The sequence below is a fragment of the Pleurodeles waltl genome, chromosome 10, assembly GCF_031143425.1.
Source record: "Pleurodeles waltl isolate 20211129_DDA chromosome 10, aPleWal1.hap1.20221129, whole genome shotgun sequence".
Lineage (NCBI taxonomy): Eukaryota > Metazoa > Chordata > Amphibia > Caudata > Salamandridae > Pleurodeles > Pleurodeles waltl.
In genome coordinates, this window is record NC_090449.1 from 849,294,491 (window position 1) to 849,314,026 (window position 19,536).

The following is a 19,536-nucleotide window of genomic DNA, read 5'->3' on the forward strand; positions in this document are numbered from 1 at the left end:
ATTAGGGATGGGCGACCTTTTTTGACTTAAACAGACGCACTAAAGTAAGTGACTGTTCTATTATCCTTTTCCCGAGTAGGGTATATTAATTTTTGTTGGAGAAGTTTTTGTTACTTTTGGTCCTGAGGAAGCGTCAGTGGACCCTGTCGGGCCAACAGACGCGAAACATGTAGACCTTCTAACAAGTAGGACGACAATAGTTAGTTCCTCTTGTCTTAAAGATTGAGAGCACGTGAGCATTATTTCTCACCTTGGTCTCTCCCTTTGTTTTTAACCTTGGTCTCCATCTTTGCATAACTGATTAAAATTCATGATTATAATAAACTAGATGGATAACCAATTTTATTATTCTCTCTCCATTATTGCATAAGTATCTATACTTAATTCCACCGGCAATACGGCTAAGAGCCCCCCACGGGGAGCCCATTAGGCATTGCAGCACCGGCCTAGCGAGGAGTCTGTCCCGATGATGATACCAGACATCCATTGTGATGCTTGAGGGCTCTGACTTCTATGGATTAAGGTCCTCCTCTTTCTAATGTTGAATTTTTGGAACAGTGTACTTTGTTGTATTTGTTAGACGTTATTGGGAGACAGTACACTGGACCATGAATCTCCCGGTCCCTCCTTTGTGATTTCCAATCCATTCTATATTCTTTGTGAGGAAAGCAGGGGTACCACTGATAACAGGCCTCACCATTACATTTCCTACATTACCTGTCACATAGGTCACAACCTATTGGAGCCATGAGAGTAAAAAGAAGGGGAGGGAAAAGAATGGAAAAGGGGAGGGAAAGTGAGTAATAAATCAATCTGGGACATTGCAGTAGATTCACACAGATAAGATGTGAGGTACACCATGGCACTGCTATAACACGTATATAAAATATGGAAACTTGAAAAAAAGGAGGGTAGGGAGTTAATTAATGGTAAGGGAATGGTTGCAACTTGAGTCAGATGTGTCAGAATGGACATCAAGGAGACTATCGATTCCAAAGTCCTTTCCTACAAAGCACTCCCCACCCCCATTTATACACTATGGGCTGTTGGCAATAAATGGTGCACAAGCATTTGGAAAGATTTCTGTCTTGTTCTGTAATTTATAGACAAGTCGTTCATACGAGGCTACCTTATACATTTAAACCAGCCATTCATTGTGAGTGGGCAACTGAGGTGCTTGTCAGTGTCTTAGTGTATAGATATATCTTGGCAGCCGCCAAAGCTATTGCCAGCAAGTATTTCATGTGGTTTGTCATGGGTTGTTACCAATTACTTTGTTAGGGGTAAGTGCAGTTCCACAGTCCCACATTGTGTATTCCTTACCAGCATCCAATACATGGATAGTGCTGGCTAGTCTAAAAGGATGTGAATAGTGTCAAATGTAGGTAGGCCACACCTGCAACAGTTTGAGTGATTCAAAAGGCACACCACTAGCAGCTGCCAAGGTGCCCAGTCAATCCTGGAGCACCTTGAAGAGACTATGATTCATTTTAATTTCCCTGACCTTCTTGTCCAGATTCTCAACTACTTCTGCCCACTCATTCTGGAGGAGCTTCATCTACTTGTCACTTGCACACCAAGAGATTAGAGAACCCTGAAGTTCCCCATTCATACCACCCTCAGTGTTTCAAGTGGGATGGGTGTGCACAGACGCCGGTCCTGTGAGCACTGTGTACTTAGAGCCAAGTTATACTTGGTGGATGATCCCTTACTAGGGCAAAACCAGTCCTGGGTTGCTTGGGTTCTGGTTCAGGGAGGACCTGACATGTTAATTTGGGCGGTATGGTTCCTAATGGAGCATAGTCAAGAGTGATTTACATGTAGCTGCATCTAAACTGTAGTTGCATGGTGTGCAAAATAATACGGGCTCAAGTAATTACTGGCTGAGACAATTTCAAGCATCCCATCCATCACTTTTATGTGTACCTTAGTGTACCTTCTATGGTGGTATTCTCAACCTGTTTCTAAGGCACTCTTTCAGCTGTATATATTTCCGTTTTTGTAAGTGGGATAGGTGCAATTTCTCCTGTGACATTTTGAAGGTTTTAAGTTCCCCTCAGCTGATCCATCAAAACAATTTCCTCCCTCCTCCAGGCCACCAGTGTCATAGCAAGGGTGCCTTGGACCCCAGTGCAAGCAAGGTGACAAATTATAGCTGTAATTGTTGAGACATGAGCCCCTCACATGTCTTGGCCTTGGTACCACTGCACATGGTGAGCTTATGACAACCATATACAGAAGGAGTATGGGGTGTGGTTAGGGTACCAGTGGAGATAACGAACTGCCCTTCCTTGATCTTCCGATTTATGAGAAAAATGAAGCATTGGCCACCGAGGTCTACTATAATCCCACAGACCGTAATAATCTACTTCAATTTCAGAGCTTCCCTTCGAGAAAACGTACCCGTGGGTCAGTTCTCACATCTGAGGCGCAATTGCTCGGACTTAATAGACTACAAAAAAACATGCCAAAAGGTTATCTAATAAATTTATGGAGAAAAACTATCCAACGCACCTCATCAGGAATGCTGATAAAAGGGCACAGAACAACAATAGAGACCAGCTACTGGAGCCTCCACGGGCAAAGCCGAAGACGGAACAGATCGTCTGTGTCACAACTTTCAATCCCCTTTCTAACCAAATCCAGAAAAGAAAAAGGGAGGATTGGAAGATCCTGACATCAGGAGGACTCCCCTTTGAGCAACCTTTACATGCCTACAAAAGAGCAACTAATATACGAGACATGGTGGTCCATACACAACCCCAAATGAAGACATTCCGTAGCAATCAAACAACACTGTGGCAACTACCCCCTTTAACAGGCCACCACCCTTGTGGGAAGTGCATTGCCTGTCAATTCACATGCAAGAATACTAGTGTAGAACTAGGCCTAAAAACACTTTGGGAACTGAAATCCTTCACAAACTGCGATAGTAAAAATGTGATTTATATGATCACATGCCCTTCTAACTTGAAGCAGATTGGCATGACAACGAGGAGAGTGGGGACCCTCATCTGTGAACATATAAGTACCATCCGATGCAAACGGGACGCAACAAAACTCACTAGTCACTTCATTAGGAGCAACCACTCCCCAGACAACCTTGAATGGACAGTATTAGATAAGCTATCTCCTTCTACAAATAAGATGAACCAGAAACTTCTGCATTACGAACAGAGATGGGTCTGGAGACTGCACACAGACACCTCTGGATTGTATGATGAAACACCATGGTAATTACTAACCAAGTGAGATGACGCATGGACATCATCCTTAACCCCCCCACTTCAATACTAGCTCAGGACATTTGTCCTTGAGCTGTCATTCTATCCAATTCCCTGCATCTGGCCCCCCTTTCTGTCTCTTTTTTCTTCCCTTTCTTCCCTTCTGTTCTTCGTTTTTTCCCTGCCTTTTTCCCTTCTTCTCTTTTCTTTCTTGCTATTTCTTTTTGTTCTTAGGTTTTCCCCGACCCACTGTTTTTTCCAGTTTTTTCCTTTTTTTCCTTCTTTTTTCACTTGCCCCCCGTTTTTCATTCTCTCACCTCTCCTTCTATTCTTTGATGCCCGCTTTTTGTCTCTTTGTTTCTTGTTACAGGTCCTGGGGCACTTTTCCAACTCCCCCACCCTGGCTCCTTTGTCTTTTGTGTTGTGTGTTTGTCTTTTTCTTTTTCTTTTTGTTTTTGTGTGTTTTTTGTTTTTTTGGCTTTGGTTTTTGGCTTCATTTCGGTTCTTTGCATTTTTTTACGTTGATTTTTGCTTTCGTCGTTTTTTTCCCCTGTTTCCTTTTCTCCCTTTTTTCCCCTTCTTGTTTCTTCTTTTCCCCTTTCCCTTTTCCCACTTCCCCTTCCCCCCTTCTGCCCTCTCCCTCCGTCACAGTGAATTGCGGTTCGCGACCACTCGAGTAATCATGGGACCACATTTCCCATGATTCCTTGTGGCCGCCGGATGTTGCCTTTCTGCAGAGTCCACATCCTTTGACCTTCTGCTCCCCAGGCAGCTATGGGACTACCCTTCCCATGCTGCCTGGCGAGAGCCAGATGTGCTAGTTAACCTCTGGTTCCGGTAGAGCGTCACGCTCCACGTACCATCCGCACGACGGCATTACCGCGCCGTTTGGCTATTTAAAATTCCATCCCTTCCAGACCCCAACAGACAAGCAGTCGGGAGGGGAACGGATTAGGTGTTCAGGCGGGCGCCTCCCTATGGAGTAGTGAGTTTCTTCTGGAACCTACCTCAAGCTGCACCAACACAGACGACCTCTGTACAGATAAGACTGAAGTGGTTACCTGGATGATGAGTGATAGCCGTGCCTCACATATTATATGTTGTGTGTGTCTGTGTGTGAGCCTTCTTCATATATATTTAGTGTAAGATTACGCTGCTACTTGGTATGTGTATGTGTGTATATACATTTTTTACGCCTATACTGCATCCTTCTCAGCGATATGCCCTCAATATATACGATCCCAGTATAACCGTGGATCTTTGGTTACAACTTCTACTTGATTGTGTGTGTACCGATAATGACTTGTTCATACTTTACCCTTGAGCCCTGCCTTTACAATCAGCGTTCTTTAGGGAGAACCTACATCTTGAGCTTATAGACAGTACTCACCTAAGGCGCATCATTCTCTTATTTAGTTGTTTCCAATAGCACTGACACTCTAATCTGTCGAGCTTATTTTTTTGCCTTCTATGTCTCCCCTGTTTTTAGTGTGTGACTATAAGGGGACTCCCCCCTCCCATAGACCAGGGGCAAATAGCCCAGCAGGAATTGGGTAAGAGAATGTCTTTTCCTGTCCATTTATTTGGGGTCTGCTACCACTTATAGGGCGTTAGGTCTTCACTGTGTTAGTGCATGCACTTGTGACTCTTCTAAGCATGCTGTGTCACTCACTCGTGTGTTGTGGTTTGCTGTGTCACACCTTGATGAAACGTTATAACTATTATCGTTCTTATTTTAGACTGCGGTGGTCAAGCTGCCCACAGGTAGGCTCCCTTTCCTTTTCTTTACTAGAGCACCTCTTAATGAGGCAATCCCCTCATTCTTGAATATTTAATACATATATTTAGGGACATTAGGCTCTGACGAATGCCCCCAGACCTCCTTTGGCTCTCGGAAGTGGGCAGAAACATGTTGGCCATGAATCAACGATTAGGTGACCCTTCGAGCCATTATTCTCAGTAGGTATCCCATCACTTCTTTTAACCATACCAGCAGTCACCACGATTAAAGGTGCACTATTACACAGGTGACTGATTTGGTATTTTTATATTTTCCCTAGCACAACTGGATCCCTTGTCTATCCACATAATTCTAATTTCAGAACTTCCTCCAAGTCCTTTTAACGTGGAGGTTGAGTCCGTCCAGGTGGCACTGCCTACCCGGATGGGGCTAGGTGGTCATATGATGAAGCAAGACATTATAATGTGTGACCACCTAGTCTGTAAAGGAAAATTTCCTTCCCCCTTCACAGTTACTCTTGACACACTACCAAGTCTCAAAATCTGGGATTCTAGGGCTAAGGGCAATTTCTTTGCCACTGGTCCCCTAACCACACCCCATACTCCTTGTGTATATGGTTCTGTGAGGTGGGGAGATAGTATGGGGTACTGGCTCTTCCTCTGAGCCAATTTCTCCCCCACTCTCTCGTTTGAGGTATGGGAGCTTATGATTACTATATCCCTGCCTAAAGTATAACACTAAAATCACACAAACAGGTATCTGACTCTGAAAGCCGTATAATTGCTTTTTCCCTGCTGTGCTAGCCTTTAAAATAGTCTGGGAGAGTATAATGCCCTGAGAACGACTGAGCAGTGCCAAAGGTAAAGCTTTATGTTCTCCCCGGGGGATCAGATCTGGAATACTAAGGACACTATTTTGAATTTGGTGGATAGAATACTCTGTCAAAACATGGTGGATATTCTGCCTTCCATATTACAAGTGCCATAGGCTATAATGCACTTGTAATTTTGCAGACCGGACAACGCTGTATTACAAATCACATCTGCCACATTTGTGACAGAATATCTTTTCTGCCAAACTTGAAATAAAGCCATATGTTTGCAGTTGTTAACCATGACATAACTATCAATTGACAGAAATCAGCAAGTTGTCAAGAACAAAGATAATGTGTTGTGAATGCTGGCAAGAATTATAATTAACACACAATATCACAGTCAATAAAAATGTGTTTTTACAATTTCCTGCCAGACTGTAGCAGGCTTGCTTTGTCTCATGAAGACAAAGCCTTTAATGTGCCGTTGTCTGTCGTGATCGGGAGTTCGTAAAAGATATATGCATGTCTTGGAACAGTCACAATCCTTATTGCGTTCTTTAGGTTTCTGCAACCAAAACTATCCTTCTTGACACTTGCAACAAAAGATGTCATGTTGCTCTTGAAAAGGTCCAGGATTTGTGTTGTAAAGTGGAGCTGCAAAGACCACGGCACCAGCGTACTTGTGAGCAAGAGAACCACTCGACATGTTTTTGAATGTGTTCTTGTGTGGATATGGGTGCATGTTTTGCTTGAACCACTTCCGATGAGGTTTCTGTAAGAAAACCTTTTGGGCTGGTACTCTTCCAAATTGGATAGCACACTGGAATTCACCTCTTAACATGAAATTAAATTACTTTGAATGTTAGCAGACTGAAGAGCCCTGCCAATCCCAGTAACAGCCCCGCCTTTTACCGATTTCTAAAGTGCTCTGCTCCTATATAACCCTCCTTCCTTTTCCCTTCATCCCCTCTGGCCATCTTCCTTGTTAGCAAATCATGACATTCTCTAACATTCAGCTAAAAAGCAAGACTATATATAACCACAACAGACTCATGCCTGAAACCTGCAATCTGCAGACTGTGCCTTTTGTATTGACGTTCTCAGAATACCACTCATCGACCCTCTAATACCCTCGAAAATTCGAATACCTTTCTATGGTATCTCCTAGTGTTCTCTTCTGTTTTCCTTTTGGACATTTGAATGTCTAAATATCAACAGCAAAAATATTGTGGTAGCTGAATATCAAGTAAAAAATAGCAGGTCCAAAATATTGCGAAGTTAAACGCATTGAGGTAAGTATAGATTTCTTGACTCCACATCTATGTATTTGAAGATATCTATCTCAAGGTACTTATAAGTGGAGATGAGTAAAGTCAATCTATACTTACCTATATAAACTCTCCTTCTCGATATTGTGGTCCTCAATATTCTTGAGATGAATTTCTGGTAGCACAATACCTTGCGGCCCTTATTAAGGTGAAACACCTTTGCGACCCCCTCTCCAGGGAGCTGTCATTGGCCTAAGGGCTTTGGACCACAAGACACTTTTTGTTCTGAAGTTATCAGACATGCCCATGTGAGATCAGGGCTGTTCTTTTCTTTGCACTGTTTTATTGTTCTCATCCTCATCAGGCTTTTCTGTCTGCATTTGCCATGTCTTCAATATCGTTGAGAGCTGGACTCTGCTGGAGATTTACAGAGGCTCTACTCCCCGATCAAGAAGCTGTATCACCTTGCCTTCGCGAACTGTTTTGACATGGTATTTTATTCCATCCATTTGGAATTGGATGCCACAAGTGTATGTCCAGTAAAAAGTGTAGTCCCTTTTTCATACTCTTGTTTGTAATACTACAGAACAATTTCATTTTGGCAAGGGTGGTTTGATCTAGATTCTCTAGCACCAGTATTTTGCCTCCCCTAACAAACTTGAGGCCTTTGTATCTAAATACGCTGAGATCGCAATCATATTCTGAACTCGGATGTTGTCTCTTAGGCCCTTAGTTCTACTATTTTTGTGCCACATTGCTGTCATTTGCTGATGCAAAACCGGCGCAAACTTACAAAATAGGCTAGTATTTTGTACGTTTGCGCCGGTTTTGCGTTAAAAAATGATGGTAATGCGGCGCAAGAAAAGTATAAATAAGGGCTTTAGTGTCTTATGCTCCAGGTCATCACACTTAGATTGTAGGATCCAAATTCGATTTTCCTGGGTCCTTAGCCTCCCCTATATTTCCTCATTGGTTTCTGTCTGCCACAGTCCCAGAGGATTCCTCCAACTTCACCACCCATTGTCCTGTTTGGTCGATGCTCTGCCGTATCATGGTCACTGCCTCACATAACATTTTGCAAACACACCCTGAATTCTGTCTCATGTCCTTCTTCCACTTCTTTCGCAAATCCTGAAGAAGAATACAAAAGTTGTCTTTATGGTAAGGGCCTATTGGCCTTCTACACCGCCATTCCTGACAATTCATGTGTGGTGCCCTGCAAAGACTGATCAGGTACAGGTTAATGTCTAATATGATCCCTGTGGTTCGGGCCTTTTCCAACCTGTTCTCGCACCACTGAGTTGGCAGTGTCAAGTTCTATTTGGGGGAGGCCATTATGTCCTTCCAATGTCCTCCTGTTAATTCTAGTAGTTGATCCAACAGGGATCCAGAACATACACACCAACCCTCTGTTTCGCAGAACTCTGGGGCATTTTTCAATACTTTGAGGGGTTGTATTCCAAGCTGGGTACCTCTAGCTTAACTCTTCCCAAAAGGCACCAGCTATGTCTTTTCAATATTTGCCTCCTTGGATAGATTTCTGTTATAACTGTTGCCAGTTTCACTGCAATGGATTCCACCCCTATATACTTCGTGCTGCACTTTGCTCTGACTCCAGTCCTCTCCAATGCAGAGGCCTGTTCCGTGGCTCAACCATCACATCAAAATTCAGTTTTTCTCTTGTACTCCCACTGGTATCCTTTTATTTTGCGTGTGTGCCAAGCATTATGGAAGCTGCGTTACAGGTGCTGCAGCCAGGTTGTATTAGTGTCTTGTTTACGGGGGCTCTTCATTCAAGAGATTGCAGCCATTTATACCATACGAAAGCCCAACAATGTATGATTTTTAATTCACCAGGCAATGGAATTTGGGACATTTGGGAAAGAGAGATTTGTGGCCTAGGATGACTTTAGAAGTCAAAGACTTGTGCTTCAGTCTCCATAGCCCCATTTCACCAAACTGTGTGATCCTGGGCAAGTCGCTGCTTCTCACTTATTTGGACTGCGGACAGGCAATCAATTTTACAGTGTGTGTACAAGTCTAAGGGAATGCTGCTTTCTTCAACTCAATATACATGCAAGTCGGAGAGTGCAGTAAAGCGTAACATCCAGTCATTAGCTGATGAGAAAGGGTTAATGCACTCCAAAGATCTTTCACCATTCTGGTCCATTTACTTCAGCCCTGTGGATCTGTGGCGGCAAATAAGAGTAAGATTCACAGGATGCAACATGAGCACTGCATTTACATAGCAGTCACCTTTCCCGGGTCCATGGGTGAAGTGCACCTCAAATCCATGTTTTTTTCCTTTGAATTCTGGGACTTGAAGTCCCATTTAATATGCAGAAGTAATTATCATATGAAATAACCCGCAGCTTTGGTCTTTCGCTCACTGAACACTGGACTGTGGAGTCATAAGAAATCATTGACTCTCCAGCCTGGAACTAGACTGTGGAACAATTCAGACACCGGCTGTTTTGGAACACCTGTTTTCCCCCACCTATTTCACACACTTGAGTATGCACTTACCTGCTGTGGCTGAGCTACAGCAGCGGAGTAAAGTATATCCCAGCAGGTGAGCAAGAGTTTAGTTAAAAAGCATCTCATATCATTGCTCTCCGAATTCTCAGGGACCCATAAGGCTTGCCGTTGTCGAATGTTGCCCAGTCCGCGAAGTCAGACACCTTCTGCTTTGGGTGCCAAATGTCAGGGCCCTAGGAGTCAGCTCTGTCCATTTTGTTTTCAGTTTTATCTTTCCTTCTCAATTATCTCCACCTTGTTGTGGAAGAACCTTATTTCTGGGCGCACGCTGACATTTCATGAAGAAGAGCTTTTTAGGAGACTTCCTGTGCCTCTGGGGTACCATTCGTCTTGGCAACCCCCTGAAACAACCTTCATGAACAGCAGTTGCTGGGTACCTTTGCAGTAGGCCATTTTGACTGTGCACTTCCTCTGTCTGATGAGAGCTTTAAAACATGGGCCACAATTGTTCCATTCGGAAAAAAAGACACAATGTGGTGTCACAGAGTCACTGCGTTGTTTGAGCAGCCATTGCATACCTTGAGTGCTGGGTCAGGAGAAGAATAGCACCATTCAGAGCAACACTAGTGCAGGCATCACTGAGTAGACGGGATGCTGAGAAGGACACAAGTACTTCTGACCCTAAACATAGTGTTGGAAATCTATGATCTCCTGCCATCCAGCTAAAACTTCTATTATTATTATATAGGATTATTACCATAGTTTGGGCTGGTGTTGCCTATGTTGTTCCTTGACTTGAAGAGAGATGAGTACAGTGGTCTTGTCGGGTTGGCAGCTCTTTTTGTATAACAGATTTTATTGATATTTCATAAACACACTATCCTGCTACATAATAGGCCATGGCATGGCAGAAGTCTTGTCAGCTCACCATGTCTTGCGGCCACGTCCCCGTGCCACTTTTGCTTGTACACTGTGTTACATGTACAAGAAACACCAACGAATCAACTTCCCTTATCCCACCTCCCCAACTCGCTCGCCCCACATCACACAGTCTCAGGCTGTTCACCATCCCTCGCTAGTGTCATTTTGAAGTCATATCTGTGCCTCATTAATGCATCCCCAGCTCAAGTGCTTTCTCTAAATGATCAGTTGGGACCCATGCCCAAAAGAGTGTGGGGGTCATACCTAGGAATATACCACGTCATTGGTAAGGAGGTGAGGAACTGCTGCAATGGGGCCCCAAGTCCTCTCGAAGTTTTTACTGGTGTCCATTAAGTTAGATTCTCCAGGGCCATTGTGTGCCACAGAGTGCATACCCACACCTCTGTTGGCTTGGTCATTATCCTTTTGGCTGCCCCAAAGAGATGTCCCAAGAACACCTTGGTTCTACGCCCATTTATCCCCCGATTCCCCCCCCCTCCTGCCCCACCCTCCACTTGCCATGGCAAGAAACAGCAATGCTGCCTAAGCTCAACTAAAAATGAGTATTTTAGTTATGGTGTTAAATGATGTAACCAAGTGTAAGGGCACCGAAGGAACTACATTGCAGGGATGCAGTTTGTGATTTTCTTCATCTTTGTAGTCTGTCATTATGGTATAGATGAATGTCCTTGTTACTGACTCTAATGGATGCTTCGTAATGCCTCTTTTTAATGCATTTCATTGTGTCATGGCCTGTGATTATTTACTGTAACACCCAATCTTTTCCAGATGTCTTTCCATCCCGCAGGAAAAGTACAAGTCATCCGGGCCCTGGGAACTTGCAAGCCTGGGCTGGAATGCCCATGATATTTCTCTCCAAAGAGACATTACAATTTGTTGAGCTCTGCTTTCCCAGCTCTGATTTCTCTGACGTACATTTTTGGCGGAGGGTGATGGGTGTGGATGGGGGGCTTAAGCTTCTCCAAACAACTTAATTTGCTTTCCAGCTTGATTTTCTGAAAGTCTCCGCCCGCATCGCTTCCTCAATAAAGATTTTATTGGCTTTTAACTGTGTTCAACACAATCGTGCTTAGCAAGTAGTTCATGTTTTCCCTGCAGCATTTTAAAATTCACGCTTTCCTGTCCTCAGTAAAGTGAGAGGTTGTGGTAAGTAAAACCACTTCAGATAAAGTGTCCGACTTCCTTGAAATATTCTAAATTGGTTGCCGGGAATATATACCTTATTACCCCGTATGGCAGGCGCTCACATTTCCTTTCTTTTAGAAGTGATAAAGTTAAAAAAAATATATATTTCAAAATATATCACGAAAATACAAAAATATTTGATACTTCTGAAATATAAAAATGGATCGTGACAGACCTGTGCTGCATATAAAAACAAAAGACCACGTACGCAACGGAGTTTGACCTTAATCATTTGGTTATCTGTGGGACAAAACTAGGAGAGAGATTTCGCAGGTATGAAAAAAGGAGAAAAAAGATCCCCTACCACCATTTATTTATGAAGTAGTTACTGTATAACCTAAAGGGTTTATTGGACTTCATACAGGCTACCGAGCACTACGGTTACTAAATGTAAGGTCAAATTATCAAGGTCGTTTGTGCTTGCAAACTCTGATTTGCAAAATCACTGGCGGAGACCGCAAAATGCCTTTTTCAATTGTATGGAATACATTCGACATGACAAGTAGGTTTCTGCAACTCGTGAAAACGGCTTTGCTGTTCGCAATTTGGAAGGGGTATAAAAAGAGCATTCTTCCTAAATTGTGGTTTGCTCTGCAATCAATCAATGGTTTGTGACTGCAATTCTGGTCGCAAACTATTGATCAGTAAGTGAAACCTCAAAGGAGGTGGTAACTGATTCGCAAAGGGGAAGGAGGCCCCTCGGATTCCATTTGTCTTTAAGAATTATGGGCCAGATGTAGGAAACTCTTTGCGACTCGCAAACGGCAAAAAATGCCGTTTGCGAGTTGCAAATGTGAGTTTCCAATGCAGAAATGCATTTTGCGAGTCGGGACCGACTCGCAAAATGCATTTCCGAATCGCAAATACGAAGGGGTGTTCCCTTCCTATTTGCGATTCGCAGTGGTATGCAATACCATTTTCGACCGCATATGCGGTCGCAAATGGTGTCGCAGTTACCATCCACTTGAAGTGGATGGTAACCCACTCGCAAATTGGAAGGGGTCCCCATGGGACCCCTTCCCCTTTGCGGATGGACCACAAATTATTTTTTCAGGGCAGGTAGTGGTCCAAGGGACCACTACCTGCCATGAAAAAATACCGAAACTAAAGGTTTCGGATTTTTTTTTAAGTGCAGCTTGTTTTCCTTTAAGGAAAACGGTCTACACTTAAAAAAAAAAAACTGCTTTATTTATAAGCAGTCACGAACATGGAGGTATGCTGACTACAGCAGGCCTCCATGTTTGCGAGTGCCCATAGTCGCTATGGGGCCGCAATTTGCGACCCACCTCATTAATATTAATGAGGTGGGTCTTTGCGACCCCATACCGACTCGCAGACGGTGTCTGAGACACCGTTCTGCATACCAAATAGCGAGTCGCAATTTGCGAGTCAGAAGGACTCGCAAATTGCAACTCGCTATTTGTTTTTTTGCTACATCTGGCCCTGTGTTATTAGCACCACCTGCACCCTTCATGTTTCTTCAAATGGAAAACACTTTTTTATTTTATAATCAGCTCCAACTCCTTTAAGGAACATGGGCTGCTTCAAAAAAAGGTTTCCATTTGGCAATGCACACAGGGATGTTCCTTGTTGGCCACCATCCCAGTAGTATAGCCAACACAGTTCTGCTTGATTAATATTTATAAGGCAGTTTGTATGTGACCCTTTGTGAATGATGCTTTTGTGACACAACGTATTAGTACATAGGTGGCTTTACGAAATCAGAGTGCGTTCGCAAATTTGCAACTACTTTTTGTGAACGGACTCTTAGTACATCTGGCCTGTAGATTCCAAAGTAGCAACCGATAACATTGCCAATGGCGTGAAGAATGGAAACCAGGCCCAGAATCATTTTCCCAATACGTGCCTACACCTGGGCCTACAAGGGAGTCCTGGGCTGGTGTTTTTTTAGAAACAGTGCTGTCAACATTGCATGGAATAATTAAGTAACTCAGCAGGTTTGTATATAGATCTGGTTAGGGGAAATAGAGAAATATAAGGGGACGGAGAAGGTGTGAGGGGGCTGTATGATATGGATTTTGTACACAATAAATGTCACGGTTTATGCTGGAATTCTTATGTTGATGTTTATTGGTTTCCATAATTCTGCTGGGTCCTTATTAGCCTTTAGTCCAGTATGGTTGTTCTTTTGTTGATTTTCATTGTTCAAAAGAATGTTTCATAATGTGTGTGTTAGCCCTAGGGTCACATTGAAAGTTATGTGGTTGTTCCAATATTATTCAGACATTTTAAAGCGTTATTGTTCTAATCTGTTGATTTAATAAAAGAGATTTCCCATTGGGTGTACCGTCGCGACCTTTATTATAGTATGATGTTAAAGTTTGTAAGGGAAGCGCTGAACATGTTTTTGGGAGGGTTAATAGGAACTGTTGCCCATGGTAACTAGCTGTTGGAATTGCAGTGATCGACTGATTGTAGGAAATGCAGTATGGTACATAATATCTTAAAAGCTGATATTTGGTAATCTTCATATATTTAAATAGTTTTTCATAAGAGAGCCTGTTTTGGAGTGACATCTCAGTAGGCATTCGATTAGTATGCTACTTGTTTTTTTTTGAGGCACAAATACATTAAATAGACACACTTATTTAAATACTGTAGTTCGTAGTACATAACAATCTACACACAACAATGCAAGGTCGTTAAGAAAGAGTCAATTTATAGACTTGCATGATAATGAAAATGACGGCATGCAGTTAATAGTGTAAAGACTTATTAGTTATTTTTCATGCACCGCGAGGGAGCAGGAGTCATTGCCAGTATTGGCAGAGGTTGGCTAATGGCTCCTTTTCTCTGAAAGAAATTGGACTTGATAGCCATCTGCAATTAATGGAGAAAGGCCAAGCAATAATAATTGCAATCTTGCGGATGTCTGCATTGGTCACTGTACTAAAAAGTTGCAAGATGCTAGAATTTTGAGTTGAGGTTTTTGTTGAAGGAAGTGTTTTTTTTTCCATGGATGGAATGGTAATCTATTGCTTTAGTGACACTTTCTTTTGGAGGTGATATGTGTGGCCATGGATAGCCAATGCAGAGACTGCAGAGCAGGTCAAATGCACAGTTGCCTGTCAGTTTACATAAACTAGTGTTCTAGAACTAACAGGAGTTAGGATAATAGGCACATTTCTCTGAACCTACTGGCAACCATGGAAAGGATATTTATACTGGTCAGTAGCAGGGTGGGGGAACGGTAATGAGACAAGAAATAGAACCGAGACCCCCAGATCCCTCCACTCTGTCCATTCATATCAGTGGGCAAAACCTGCACTGCAGAAGAGCTAATATATATACAAGAAATAACACTTTTAGCATTTAGTCATCTGCATAGCAATTATTTCTAATGTGACATATCTAGTGACAGTCTGTAAAATCAACTCTCTATGGGTGGTTGAAACTCTAACATCCTAGAGCTGAAATATAAATGAAGCTTTATGATAGGTGTAAAAACCTGGACTATAATATGCATTTCTCTATAAATAACTACCTTGTGTCATTTATAAATCACGTTTGTGATCTGAATGATTCTCAATGTAACACGTTCGTAAACAGTAACATATCAACTACACAGCAACATAACAACTGCACATAAGTGTTAGAAATGGAGATGCTGGTTGGCTAGTGTAGGCACCTAAGCCAAGCTGCAATCACCATGCAAGTCAGGGCAAGGGAGCTACACACCTAAAATAACCCCTGCTCATCCCCTTGGTAGCTTCGCCAGAGCAGTCAGGTTTATAACCAGAAGAATGTGTAAAGCATTTGCGCAACACACCCAACCCAGTGATATGGTAAATACACCACAAAAGAGACTTCACAACAAGTTATGTAAAAATGAACTGTATTGCCTAAAAGTTATAGACGAAAATGACATAAATCAGTACTACTTTGCCAAACAGGCAATTGTCAAACCACCATAGTGCAACTAAAATGAAATATTTCCATATTGCACGTCAGGATAAAAATATTATAAAAGAAACGTTATGGTGCATGTCACAGGTTCTCTGAAACAGTATCTGTACATACATCAATCTCAGATCACGGAAAATTCAGCACGTAATGCAGCAGGCACAGGAATCACTCCACATCACCCACAACTGAAGTAAACATGTAGATATTGCGCACCTCCACTTATATTATATGTCCAGTGGTATTCTGTTCCCAATGCCTTGGTTACTGGGCCACCTGCCCAATTACAACAATGATTATGGAAAGACTCAGTGGTGAAACGTAGAACATCAAGCAATCACCACAACCACCATCTATATGAAGGCCACATCGTACCATGCACTCCTTTTATAAGAAGTATGGTAGGCACAGCCCACCAAGTCCCACACCGGAGCTCCCATGCTCCTACTATAGTAAGTGCGGCACTTTCTTTGTAAAAGGGAAGCAACCTCTCTGCTCTCATGGGGGCTGCAACAACAGAAAATATCCCCCCAGCCAGGGGTGTCCCTGGAAAAGGAATGATGGGGCAAACCTTCTTTGGGCTTCCCTGTACCTGGACTCGTGGGGGATGCTGCACATGAAGGGTGCACGTTCATTGACTCAGGGAGATGCAGCTCCTGCTGGCTCCTCCCCCGCATGGAGGGAAAACCACACAGCGCCTCCTGGACGCTACCTTCTTTTTTTTTTAAGCAGCCCGGCCCAAGGACACCTCCTAGCGTCTTTGGCTGCAGAGCGGCTTCTCTGCTTTCTCGGCCGGGGTTGCGGCTGTGAATCCACCAAAAATAGGGTGCCTGCTTGAGCCCCGGTGGCACTTGATAGAGTTCGCCTCATCTGCGCTTCCTAAACCACTGCCGGCAATGCACGCTGTACTCTTTCTCCTCCCCGGCTCTCCTGGATGGGGAAACGGTGCAGTACCCAGCAGGGCTGCACAGAACAGGAGCCCCCAGCCAAGGGGCCCAAAGAGGCGCTCCCCTCGTAGTAAGGACCAACTCAGGTGTTAATACCTGCCTCCTCTACGCATAGAGAGGCTCTCTGTAAAGCACTCACCTCATGCTTTGTGCAATTAAACTTCATAAAAAAACAGGAAGTGGGACACACCACCCAACCCCTGGAGAATAACTTTGGGGATGCACAGAGCAGGGAGCAGCAGCAGGCCAGCTCATCAGGGTCCTGGCAATAAAGTAGCAGTCCTTTTGGGTGACCTAGAAGGCCACAGGTCAGCACAGCAGCATGTTAATCCTAATGGTTGTTCCTTCTGGCATAACAGTCCCTGTCATCAGCATCTGGTGCCTAGTCCACTCAGTGTCTAAAAACAAAAGGAACAACCTCTGTACTTATACTCATTTTGTCTTTGATCTGAGGGGGTACATCAAGGGACCTTTAGAAGTGCACAACACCCCCCACACCCTTTTAACTCCAGCCCTGGCTCCAGACATCAGTAGGGTGTAAACAAGCACTTTGTGTGAGGGCAGGACACAACCTATACAAATGTATGTGTGTCCCGCCTCTCCCTCTCTTTAGCCCAGGAAGACCATTCAGTGTGCAGATGTAATGCTGTTACAGCACCACCCTCCCTGGGTAATGGCTGTCTGGAAAGTAAGCACAAAGCCCAGCTGTCACTCTACCCCAGACATGGATTGGAGTCAGACTACAAAGCACAAAAGCCATAAGCGCAGTGAAATGTCCACTTTCTAAAAGTGTCATTTTCACAATGTTAATAAAAAATCGACCAACAGCAATAAGCAGGATTTCTCACTACCATTTCAAACATCCCAAACATGGTCACGCTACTCCTCATAGATCATGAATTACTGCTTAGCTATATGCAAGGGCATTCTTAATGCAAACTTATGAGAAAGACAGCACTCACAGCAGTGATAAACCAAATAGGCGGTTTGGCACTATCAGGAGAGGTCAACAATAGGCAAATGTCCTACCTTTTACCTACACAGCCCCCTACCCATAGGGCTACCGAGGGCCTACCTTAGGGGTGACCTATGTGTAGCAAAAGGTGAATTCCAGGCCTGGCAATTACATTTCGATGCATAACCAATGTGGCTGTAAACTGCACACGCAGGCCCTGTGGTGGCAGGCCTGAGACAGGTTTGAAAGGCTACTTCTGTGGGTGGCACAAGCTGTGCTGTAGGCCCATTACTAGCATTTCATTAACAGGCCATGGGTATATGAGACACCACTATTCAAGGGATTTACAGAAAAATTAAATGTGACAATCAGGTGTAAGCCAATCATACCAAGTTTAAAGGAGCGAACACATGCAGTTGAGCACTGATCTGCAGTGAGAAAGTGCCCAGAGCCAACAAAAAGAGGGTCGGAAAAACAGGAGGAGTAAGGCAAAAAGTTTGGGGATGACCCTGCAAAAAGGGCCAGGTCCAACAATACGTGTTCTATTTTTCGATCTGACAGTATACATTTATTTCCCCACCATGGGCAATAACTTAATACCATTTGAATCTCAATTACTAAAAACAAAGTCTGTACAAGGTGATGATACGTCTAGCGCCTCTGTTGAAATAAAAAGTACAATGGAGTATGTAATCCTTGAAAAGGATGACTCTAATATTAGCGTGAAAACCAAAATCGAAATCCTTGATCTTTAGTGTTATCTCTAAATACTTCTCTGTCTCCAGTAAATTTTCGATAGCACTAGATGAAAGCGCAATGAGTTCTAGTCCTGTAGCAAAAAGGGTTTGACTGTTGCACCTCAGTTGGAATCCAGTTTGGATGTAGGGGAGCAAATAATTCTGTTCAATGTAGAAAAATAGTTGATTGCAGAGAGCAATTTCAATCCACTTTTTTAGGAGAGAGCAGTTACATCTTGGATTATTTTTAGGATTATTTAGTCTGAGTTTGTTTGATGCTTTTAGAATATGAGTAGTTTTGAGTTCTTCTAGGAATATGGCAGGCTCCGGCAACTACATGATGTTAGCTCAGCCACAATAGCAGCTGAGGTTTTCACGAAGATGTCTTTTAGTACATGAACTTGCATATAAAATTAATTTATGACGGGGGCAGCAGCTCAATAGAGTAATTTCCATCCGGTTGCGGTTGATAAAAACTTTGAGAAATATAGTTTTCCTCCTTTCTTTGGTGTTCTCTCGGGAAGTAGTCCAGATGATAATATCCATGAGTAGGGCATTGCTACGTATCTAGGTTTTTACAATGATTTGATCTCTCATGAAAAGAATGTATCTGCTAGGGGCCGAAACGGAAAACCTTAGAATTTTCTCATTATAGTTATCTCAATTGGCAAACTGTAGCAAATAATTTACATTCAAGGTATAAACTTTTGACATTTTAGTGGGTTATCCTTTTTTACCTCTGGGGTGTTCAGCAAAAAAATATTTGAATATCATTTCATCAGAATATTATGTGAAAAGGCAGAATTTTCCATTTGATTAAGTTCATTTCATAGTTAAGTTTGGACTTTCTTTGTGAAGATTATTCGATCTGCATTTCCCTTGCATTCCTGTGTTATCTTTAAGGAGTGTTTAGTAATATTTAATGGAAAAGAACCAAAAGGAAGGATAAAAGATATGAAATCAGTGAGACATTTGTGACCCTTTATATAAACAGCTGAAATGTTTAAATAATAAAAACAAAAAGAACAGATGATGGACAGAAAGCTGAACAATGCAACCATTCACCCCCAGTCACAAAGATCTGGGTTTAATCCATTGCTTTTTTGCCCACCATGCCACAGCAGTTTGAACCCAGCCATATGCAAATCATTTTGACCCTGCTCCCCATGGGAGCAGTCCATCCGGACCTGCCATGCCAGGCCCTCCCTGGAATGGAAACAAGCATCCTGGGACCGGTTTTGGGGTATCATCCCTCATCAGCCAAGCTAGCTCGAATCCAGTGGTGCAGTGAGCATGGGACCCACGTCTGGGTATACCCTTC

General features: G+C 43.1%; 1 protein-coding gene across 1 annotated transcript in view; it reads left to right on the forward strand.

The window, feature by feature from the left end:
* The window catches only part of ST8SIA6 (ST8 alpha-N-acetyl-neuraminide alpha-2,8-sialyltransferase 6), a 299,018-nt gene that overhangs the window by 168,653 nt on the left and 110,829 nt on the right, over positions 1–19,536 (forward strand). The gene's annotated exons all lie outside the window — the stretch shown is intronic.